This window comes from Microtus oregoni, unplaced genomic scaffold (assembly GCF_018167655.1).
Source record: "Microtus oregoni isolate MIOR12 unplaced genomic scaffold, Mior012 000042F_ref0000377, whole genome shotgun sequence".
Classification (NCBI taxonomy): domain Eukaryota; kingdom Metazoa; phylum Chordata; class Mammalia; order Rodentia; family Cricetidae; genus Microtus; species Microtus oregoni.
The window spans coordinates 2,948,252-2,959,477 of record NW_024543209.1 but is presented as its reverse complement, the minus strand read 5'-3'; the positions used below and the strand labels follow the sequence as shown (position 1 = coordinate 2,959,477).

The 11,226-nt window shown below is 45.3% G+C and overlaps 1 non-coding gene across 1 annotated transcript; it reads left to right on the top strand.

The window, feature by feature from the left end:
* The first annotated feature begins 7,267 nt into the window (after window positions 1–7,267).
* On the top strand, window positions 7,268–7,374 carry LOC121434186. The gene has a single exon (XR_005972401.1). It is a non-coding gene; the product is annotated as a U6 spliceosomal RNA (small nuclear RNA).
* The last annotated feature ends 3,852 nt before the right edge of the window (window positions 7,375–11,226 follow it).

Genomic DNA, 11,226 nt, shown 5'->3' with positions numbered 1-11,226 from the left:
TCTGTCTGTGAGACTGTCAGGAGAGGGTCTTACTTTGTAGCTGTTTCTCTAAGTGGCTTTGTAGAAGCTCCTGGGCCGTGTGTTCAGGAGCTGCTATATAGCCAACCTCCATGACACTGAAGATGGGCAGAAGTAAATTTTGAACAAAGCTCATGGAACTTTCCGGAGAACTGACCAAGGAGTAAGGCCATTGAGATGGAACTGGACTTTATCGTGCTACCTACTACAAGGAGGTCAGCATCTACTCTAACTGTCACTTTGAGGGACTTTTGGTCCTCAATTATTCCTCATCTCCTTCCTCCACCTTCTTCCCCTTCCTTCTCTCCCTTGCCCTCCCCTTCTCCCCTTTCTGGTTTTTTTTTTTTTCCTTTCTTTGTTTTGGTTTGATTGTTTAAGATAGACTCTCACTGTGTAGTCCATACTGCTTAAAACTCACAGCTATCCTCCTCCTTCAACCTCCTAGGTTCTGGGATTACCGGCATGCACCACCAAACCAGCTTCAGTTCCTCCTTGTGTAACTGGAAAAGTGAAATCTGTATCTCATAGTGTTTGGGGAAAGCCACAAGGTAATCCTAATCCATATAAAGTGCCCCCTCCCAAGACAGGGTTCTCTGTAGCTTTGGAGCCTGTCCTGGAACTAGCTCTTGTAGACCAGGCTGGCCTGGAACTCACAGAGATCCACCTCCTCTGCCTCCCAAGTGCTGGGATTAAAGCTGTGTGCTACTACTACCACTGCCCGGCCATATGAAGTGCTTTTAAAACAGCCTGAGAAACTGGAGAGGGAAAAAAGAAAAGGAAAGGAAGGTGAAGGTTAGTACGAGAGATCAGTGAGAACCGGAAAGCTCTTGCTGAGTGTTCAAGCTCAGAGCTAGTGTTATCTAGAAAAAAAATGGAACAGATGGACATATGCCAACGCATAGGAGATTTGTTATGAGATTTGGGGTACGTACATGTGTGTGCGCACACACACATACACACACAATGAAATGCCATTCAACCTTTAAAAAGTACAGGCAAAGATATGGGGAATTTTCCAATATAAAGTGATATGGGTAAGTCTTTAGGTTGTTCCATTATATAAAATAAACATGTCACAGTATGCGATTCCATTTATATGAAGTAGCTAAAATGGCCAACCTTGCAGAATCAAGGAGTAGAATGTGCTTGGCAGTGTGAGTTATCAAAACTGAAAACCTCCCCAAGTCTGCTGTGCAGTACTTTATCTATAGTCAACAATGCAATCCTCCTGCCTCAGCGGCTGAGCATATAGATTACAGGGGGAGTGGCGCCATACCTGGGCCAACCTTATTTGTTCTATTGGTAATAACTGACTGACCGTAGTAGGGCCGTGGGGGAGGGGTACGAAGAGTGAAACGAACTCCTGCAGGAGTGAGACCAAGCTAAGGGAGACGGGTGACATCCTTGAAGGACACATCAGGTCTATCTGGGAAGAACATACCAAATGCTGGCTGAAAGGGTGAAGTCTGTGCATGGGGATAAACACAAAATAAACAGCAATCGCCTGCATTAACATTTGAACAAATTTCGGCCTGCCGTACATGTTAGTGTGACCCATTTTATAGATGGAAACGTCTTGTTTGGGGTAAAAGCTTGTAAATGAAAGGCTGAAGAATTTCGGGAGTGTATGCCGATGCCAGGGCTTACTACAAGATCTGAGTACGTGTTTTAATGTCTTCCGAGTGGATGGAAGCCTTTGCTTCTCTGTGGAGTCTATTTTACCCCCACCACTGGTCCTCAAATATCTTCACATTCTTGTGAAGCACTGCCTCGCCTCTCAACAGGTAAAGACAGGGCTGGCCTTTCTATGAAGGACCGAATGACCCTCTCAAGAGCTTCTCTCTCTCCTCAGCTGTGCAGAAAGAACACATATTATAAAGCTGGAGCTTAAAAGTTATGCTTGTGGAACAAGGGCCCCTACGAAAAGGAAAACGAGATAAGTAAGTTTAATGGAATTTATCTGAGCAAAAGTGATCATGACCTGGGTAACATTTAAAACTGGAAAAGGGGGCTAGAGAGGTGGCCCAGTGACTAAGAGTCCTGGCTACTCTTGCAGAGGACCTGGCTTTGGTTTCCAACACTCACAGGCCACAAACATCTAGAACTCCAGTTCCCTGGGACTCAGTGCCCTCTTCTGGCCCCCAAGGGCACTGTGTGCATGTACACACACACACACACACACACACACACACACACACCCCACCCACAGAGGACAGCCGTGCAGACTAAACACCCATACATATAAAATGAATAAGTAAATATTTTTTAGAGTTGTAAGAAGTTCAAAGAGGGACTGAGCATGAACAAAGGGTTCAGAATTATTCTGAACTGGTAAGAGCTGTGAACCCACCTTCTTTGAATATGGTTAATGGGGTCCTCATTGGGTCACCTGTCTGCTGTTGGACCGGCATAGGCTGAGACTCGGGCTTTTGGTTCCGGTTGTTGGTCGGTTTTAGATTCTTTGTTTTGTTTCACTTTGAAGACAAGGGTCTCTCCACATTAGGGTGGCTGGTCTCAAACTCCTGCCCTTAAGAGAGAGCTCTTTGAATCTCAGGCCTCCTAGTAGCTGGGACCATGGGCATGTACCAGTATACCCAGCCAAGACTTTTTGTGTTTTCAAAGCCAGTTACAGGAACTGCCTCAGAGTTGAGTCTTGTTTTGCTTGTGTAGAATTTCTAAATGCAGAGAGAAATTCAGACTAGTGGCTTCCTTATTTTCTTTAATATAACCTGGAAACACACATCCCCGTCCAAAAAAAAAAAAAAAAAACCAAACAAAAAAACAAAAACAACAACAACAACGACAAAAAACCCAAAGCCCAGCAGGATTGTAATCGTTTGTAGAACAGAGTTGTTTGTTTGTTCTGAGCAGGGAAGTTTCAAGAGCATGTCAGCAATCAACTTCCTCATTTCAAAGAAAAGACAAGACTGGATTCCTCTGGGAAGTTGGAGTAAATGCGATTTTCCCTGCCATTTCTGGGAAATGCGACATTACATTGTCAGAGGATGAAATGACAACAATTTGGCTTAATGATCTTAATTGGCTTTATTTTCCATTCAGGAATTGAGCACAAGCTTTAGTCTGTAAAAACAGAACAAAGGGCTGGAAAAGAACAGAAACAAAACCTAAATTGGATTAGCTGAGGGACAGTCCTTTTCCTTATAAGGTGATACTGGAGGGTGGGGATAGACTAACAAGAAAGCTACTGATTGGTTAGCATCACGTCCTTCTGGAACCTCAGGTTTGGATGAGGGGTTAGGCAAAGGAAATGTTATTGTCACTTGAAACTGACCTGTTTGAGACATTTGGCTGTTGTCTCTGATTTCTCGGCACTGATATTTTGAAAGGTTAGATAAACAACGTAGTTTTAACTTGGCGACGTGAAACATCGGCATAGTGCAAAGTCAAGGCACTGAACACGCACTGGGAGAACCAAGCCAAGTTGTCAGGGGAACTGCTGGCCTAGCAGGTACCCCACCTCTGAGTTTGGTCCCCAGCACAGAGGAAAACAGGTGCAGTGCCTACAATGCAGAAAGACCAGGAGTTCAAGATCAGCCTGGGCTTGAGACCGGGTAGGGACAGAAAATGCTAAGGATGTGGAGACAGGGGCTCAGGCAGGCTTTGCTGACAGCAGTGGAAAACAGTAAGGCGTGCTCAGGAAATGGCTGCTCTCTAGAAAAGCCTGGTGGCTTCTTAAGAAACTAAGCATGCAACTGTCGTGTGGCCCAGACATGGTGACCTTGGACATTTATCACAGAGAAATGGAAGTGTAGGACTGGGTGAAAACCTGCATAAGTCTGACCAATGCTAATCGTGGACGAACATCTATCTGCTCAATGTTAATTCTTTAATATAAGGTTGGGGAAATTGCTCTTAGGCTGACTTTAAACCTTAAGTGCTGGATTTTATGCAAAGAAACCTCTCAGGCTTAGGGAAAGGCACACGAAGGAGTGTCTCTGAGCTGTGCATGTCACCTGACAGGCCAGCAAGCATGGAGGGCAGATGGCAGCCCCTACTATGGTCTTCGGGAAGCGCAGCACAGACCAAGATAAACCCAGGGGAGGTAATCAGAAAAGTAGCACACACAGCATTTTAGTTGGAGGAGCCGAAGCAGGAACTTCTGCTGGAGGTAGAGGCGGATGATTGAGCACCCGCCAAGCGCTCATGAGCCCTTGGGTTCTACTCCCAGGGCACAAGAAGGGAAACTGTTTCTGAGACAGTCAGCCCTGGCTAATCTGAAACTCACTCTGTAGACCAAGCTGGCCTCTGTGTAACCTGGTCACTCTGTAGACAGGGCCGGCTTATCATTCACAGAGATCTACCTATCTCTGCCTCCTGAGTGCTGGGATTAAAGGTGGGTGCTACCACAGCTGGCAAACCAAACATTTTTAATGAAACACTAGTGGTTTTTCCTGCAGCCCAGGGTCCCGATGATGTTTGTGTTTGGAAATAGGAATCACAGGGGAAAGGAATCAAGACAGCAGGTAGAGATTGCAATTGGGCCACGAGCCACCACTTGGAGATTTACTTTTTTTTTTCTCAAGAGCTCAATGGTGCGAGTTTTCCCTCTTATAATTATGGATGTGTGTGACTATGTCTTTCCACCGATGTCCCTCATGATGGATATCATTTCTGAAGGAAGCAAACATAACCCACGAGAATTCTGATTCTTGGCAGGCCTGGCCTCAGGGCACCCAGAATCCCATGTAAAGACGGGGAGAACACTGGTGTCAAGAAGACTTTAAGATAAAGTGTTCTTTTCTCTCCACCGTGATTGGGCATCTAGTCAGCCATGTTCTTTGTGTCTCTAGAGATAGGGACATACCTGCTATACGTATAGACAATACATGATATACATATGGACAATATGCAATATACATATAGACAATATGTATACATACAGCATATATCAGCTATGAGCACAGAGAAAGAGGTGGGTATTTTGAACCCCGTGTTTTTGCTGGCTATGGAATCTGAAGTCTCTGGCCTGGGCCAGCTGCACAGTTGGTTCTGTTGTAGACTGAAGTCCTATCTTGCTCTGTGTAAGTATATGCTTGCTTCTGAGTGCTCTCCATAAAGGTTCTGGGACTGAAACATCATTTATTAGCTCTTCTGAGTCACGTTCTGATCCTTTAGACTCCTGCACACCACTGGCCAGTAACACTTTCAATTTCCCTCGGCTGATCAGATTCCACTGTAAACCCCACCGCCACTATCAGCCAGCATTCGTATAAGGCTGTACTGTGTTGTTGTATGGGCAGAACTATGACAAAATTTTATTCACGTGGGGGTACAGCTGTGGATAAAAACAGTTTCAACTCAAGTCAGCTGAAGGACTGTAAATTCAAAAACAAGTGTCTGAGCGCCCTCTGGTGGTCATCATGGCACATTACTCCCCAACATCATTTTCCAGCACAAAAGACATAAATTGGCTTACAGTTTGCTTGAATCTCATTTTCAGTTTCTTCCAGAACCCTCCCATGTTGAGACAGGACATGCCATATAAGATATAAGTTAATTAAAAGAAGTTTCTAGCATCCAAGATCAGGAAAAAGCAACGAATACTGAAGGCTGTATAAGACGGAATAGACTCTGTTGGATACTAGAGATAAACAGCATCCTCGGCCGTTCCTGCCAGTCTGCCCAGGAAAATGTAAGTTCTAGCATCAGGTTTTCAGTCAGCACTGACAGAACCTGATTGCTTAATGATTTATGGCTTTATTACCCAGTGGTCTAGAGCAAGCCCCTCTGGTAAGACACTTCTTCAATCTGGTGACAAGTAACCAACCATCAGGAATGATATGATGTATTCCCTTCTGAATTCCTGGAGAAACACAAGATTTTTACTCTCGTGTGTGTGTGTGTGTGTGTGTGTGTGTGTGTGTGTGTGTGCCGTTCACAGAGTAACAGGCAGATGGATTTGGATCAGACGGTTAAAGTTCCTTCCTGGGTTACTAATCAGTAGACATTTATGTGAACAGAATAAGGTTTCCCCAACTTGAACTTGAGCATTTCATTCCTTCAGGTCTTTCATTTCTACTTGACTTCCTGATTGGGAATGAGTTCTCCTTTATAGATCAGGACGTAGTTTGGCTGTTGGCAGGTGGAGAAAGAGATCCCCTTGCTGGATCCTCAGCCCTGGGCACAGTTAGGTATGCCTAAGTCCACTTGGCAGGTCCGCCCAGATCTTCTGAGTGAAGCTGCTCTTAGCCTAGAAGACACACAGAGCATGGCCCTAAAAGGATGCTGAGGTCCTGGAGGGATGCTGCTCTCCACCCAGTCCCAGCTCCTGCAGGGATGCAGGGATGCTGCTCTCCACCCAGTCCCAGCTCCTGTAGGGATGCAGGGATGCTCTCCACACAGTCCCAGCATGACTACCAAGTCTAGGACTTACTTGTAAGAGAAAGCCACTATCTTGCTATCTGTAGAACTACCACGGTCTCAAGAAGATGGAAGTTTATGGAAACATTGCAAGGTTCCATCGAGGCCAAAGGCCATTGGCAGTAAACCAGAGCTAGTGATCCTAAGAGCGTGACGGAAGTTGTTGCGTCAAGGAGTCTGTCTGGATGGCAGTTACAGACTCCCGTGGGGAGGTCAGATATTCCCTCGACATGGGGGCACATGCGCAGTGGGTCAAGCCCTCGGGTCCCTGACTTCTGCCACAGACCACACACAGAGCTCAGCGCGCCTGATCAAAGTCACTGTCGAAAATGCCGCCAAGTTCCCAGCCAACTCTCCGATTGTTGAGCAACCTATCTACAAGTTGAAAGAAACAAGCTAGCTTCTCCCGAGAAATAATTACATGGGAAGCTATCGCAGGCTCAATGTCTGTGTCCCTCCATATTCCCCACATTCATGGACTGAAGACCTAGCTCCTATTGTGACTGTCTGCAGAGGCAGGAAGTCGTTAAAATCCAACGAGATTGCTAGGGTGGTGCTCTGAATTCAAAGCATAATTTAAATAAAAAATTAATTCTTTATTAATACCCTTAGAACAGCGGTTCCCAATCTTTCTGGTGCTGCAACCGTTTAATACAGCTCCTCACATTGTGGTGACCCCCAACCGTGAAATTATTTTGTCGCTACTTCATTATGGTAATTTTGCTACTGCTATGAATCATAATGTAAATATGTTTTAAATATCTGTTGTCTGGTGGTCTTAGGTGACTCCTGTGAAAGGGTCCTTTGACCCCCAAAAGGTCACAACCCACAGTTTGAGAACCTCTGACTTGTAAGAATAGACACCAGAGTGCTGGCTTCAGCAGCACATATACTAAAATTGGAACGATACAGAGAAGATTAGCATTGCCTCCATGCAAAGATGACATGCAAATTCATGAAGTATTCCATATTTTTTAATAAATTTTAAAAAGAGAGAAAGAAGAGAGCTCACTCATCTTCTCTCTTTCCACCACATGAGGACATCTACAAGCCAGAAAAAGAACCCTGGCCAGAAAGCAGAGCAGCCTGAGCCCCATGCTCAGACTCCCTACGGCAGGAAACATACTTCGGATGTTCATGCTGTCGTGGATTCAGGAGGTGACGTTTAGTACAGTGATGGAGTAAGGTCATTGGTTAAAAAAAAATAAAGAAACTGCTTGGCTGGCCCTCATAGGTTAGAACACAGGTGGGTGGAGAAAACAGAACAGAATGCTGGGAGGAAGAGGAAGTGAGCTCAGACTCGACAGCTCTCCTCTCGGGAGCAGACGCCTCAGAGAGACACCGTGCTTCCAGCTCCCAGGCAGACACATGCGATGAAGCTCCGACCCAGGATGGACATAGGCTAGAATCTTCCCAGTAAGCGCACCTAGGGGCGCTACACAGATGATTAGAAATGGGCTAAATTAATATGTGAGAATTAGCCTAGAAGAGGCTAGATAGAAATGGGCCAAGCAGTGATTAGATGAATACAGTTTGTGTGTTGTTATTTCGGGCATAAGCTAGCCAGGCAGCCGGGGTGCTGGGGACGCAGCCCCACCGCCCATATTACTACAGTACAGCAGGCTTCACAGGGCCCATGGACTCCATGCAAAAGCACTGTACGGAAAGGGTGTAGGTGCTTTTTTTTAATTTTTTTTTTATTGAGAAAATGAGAAAAAAAAAAACAAGTTTCCACCTCCTCCCAGCCTCCCATTTCCCTCCCCCTCCTCCCACCCTTCTCCCCCTCCTCCCACCCTTCTCCCCCTCCCCCCACTCCTTTCCCCCTCCCTCTCCAGTCCAAAGAGCAGTCAGGGTTCCCTGCCCTGTGGTAAGTCCTAGGTCCTCCCTCCTCCGACCATATCTAGGAAGGTGAATATCCAAACTGTCTAGGCTCCCGCAAAGCCAGCACATTACGTAGGATCAAAACCCCTTGCCATTGTCCTTGGCATCTCATCAGCTCTCATTGTTCGCCATGTTCAGAGAGTCCAGTTTTATCCCATGCTTTTTCAGTCACAGTCCAGCTGGCCTTGGTGAGCTCCCAATAGATCAGCTCCACTGTCTCAGTGGGTGGGTGCACCCCTCGTGGTCCCGACTTCTTTGCTCATGTTCTCCCTCCTTCTGCTCCTCATTAGGACCTTGGGAGCTCAGTCCAGTGCTCCAGTGTGGATCTCCATCCATCACCAGATGAAGGTTCTATGATGATATGCAAGATATTCGTCAGTATTGCTATAGGATAGGGTCATTTCAGGTTCCCTATCCCCAGCTGCCCAAGGAACTAACTGGGGACATCACCTTGGGCACCTGGGAGCCACTCTAGGTTCAAGTCTCTTGCCAACCCTAAGGTGGCTCCCTTAACTAAGAATTGTGCTTCCGTGCTCCCCTATCCAACCTTCCTTTATCCCAATCCTCCTTTTTCCCCAAGTTCTCCCCTTTCTCCCCTTCTCCCGTTTCTCTCCCCATCTCCCCTTACCCCCATCCCACCCCACCCCCAAGATTTCAATTTTCTCCCCGGCAACTTTGTCTACTTCCCATAGCCAAGAGGATAACTATATGTTTTTCCTTTGGTTCACCTTCTTACTTAGCTTCTTTAGGATCACCAATTGTAGGCTCCGTGTCCCTTATTTATGGCTAGAAATCAATTATGAGTGAGTACATCCCATATTCATTTTTTTGGGTCTGGGTTACCTCACTCAGGATAGTGTTTTCTATTTCCATCCGGTTTCCATCCACTCTCTTCCTACAACTGGTCTGCCTCAGAATGTGAATGGCAGGTGTCTGGGTTCCCTTTGCTCCAGGCCTTCCACATGTAGTCAGGAGAGACTCCCCATTTCCCACGAGCAAGGCACCTCCCTGCCCAACTAAGAGTATTACACTGTCCCCGGATGCTCTTTGAAATGTTCCTGTAGACGTTTAGACAAATTAGGACTCTCACCACTGAGTACAAATCCCTTGGCAACGTTGGTGTCTATGTTTTTGTTTTCAAATCAACAGAGAAGGAGAAATAATAACTGTATCCATAAGCAGGACAGTTTTAACTAGTATAATAAAAATTCTCATTTGCTCTAACCTTGACCAGAAAAGTAACTGTGAAGTCATTCCTATGCTTTTGGCTCTTTATTTTGGCTTTTCCCTTCTATGCCCAGCCTACCCTTGCTGTTTTTGGTGCCCAAGCAAACCTCATGTGCTCCGCTCATCATGTGGTGTTACCTGATTCTAAAATAGCTAAGAAAAGATAGTGAAGAAGGACTTTAATTTATTGATCTTTAAATGCAAGGCAAGATTCCCTTTTGGGGGGGGTAACTTTCAGCTTTTTACAGGCTTTTAGCATGTAACTCAGGAGTTCAAGGAATTGATCAGCATTACTATGGTACAGGAACATATATTTCATTATCCATAATACTTTAACACAAACTAGCTATATATAATAATGGGCTTCATTTTACCATGTATATAATGTATATTGGTCATATTCACCATCCATTGCCCTCTCTTTATCTCATCCTAGTCTCAATAATCCCTTTCCTATTCCCAGTGAATCCTCCTTCTACTTTGAGTGTGACTTGATAGGTTGAATTGAGGTTATTTACATGAACATGAATGAAGGGTTATTTAGAGACATAGTTAGAGAACATCTTACATGTGGCTACACCACTGAAGAAAATGCTATAAGAAAGTAATGTCAATCCTCACCTACTTATATGGCCACGTGTTCTTATAACTTCTGTCTATAAAGACAAACAGATGCTAGGAATGGGGCAGGGTTGAATTCCATGTTTTTCTTGCTACAAGTAATACTCACCTGTAGATGTATGAACTAATGGAGGAATGCAAGAAAGGCCCCGTGGATCCATGTAGGACCTCACGTGAATTCCAGACTTTTCTTTTTGACCACATGGATGCTGACAATTCCCTCTGGAGTTAGTGGTGGTCATAGAACTCTGTGGTGGGCTCTTTAGAAGGACAGAACTGACGGTGTGTGTTGGGGGCACACTAGGTTGGCATGTATAACACAGTCTATGTAGCCCAGCAATAACTGTCTTGCACTGGAGGGCCTGAGAACCTGGTGGTCTCTCAGTCCGTGAGACTGTAAGTCTCCTTGGTGTTTGTCACCCATCACCGTATTGAGACTCTGTAGAGAGCACCCACTTACAGGAAGGCTCTCAGCGGATACCAGTGTCACATCCATGGGCTTCCCAGTCTCTAGAGCTGAGTAATATTCTTGATGTGTGATCCATGTGCAGCAAGTGGGATCTTCCATTTGTCTCAAGATATTGACAACAGTTAAGAATCCTTCTGGCTGTTGCTGCTGCCATTGTCTTTTGTTTTTTGTTTGTGTGTTTATTTTTGAGACAGAATTTCATGGAACCCAGACTGGGCTGGGACACATTATATGTTGGAGGCTGGTGCTGAACTCCTTACTCTCCTGCCTTGGCCTGCCGGGTGCTGGAATTATAAGTGTATGTCAGCATATGAATTAAGAGATTTAGAATGGAGAGAGCTGAACCTGTAGACTGAGCTAATGAATAAACCAGCCTCCTTACCACTTAGAAGACAGTTCCAAAGAGGGGCTCAATGGGTCAATTATTTAAAGATTCCTGGAAGTTTTGTATAGTCCCCAAAGATGAGCCACACACGCAGAGACGTTGTCCTTCCACTCACTCCCCTTCCATGATATTTCTTTTTTTTCTTTTTTTTAAATATTTTTTTATTATGTATACAATATTCTGTCTGTGTGTATATCTGCACGCCAGAAGAGGGCACTAGACCTCATTACAGATGGTTGTGAGC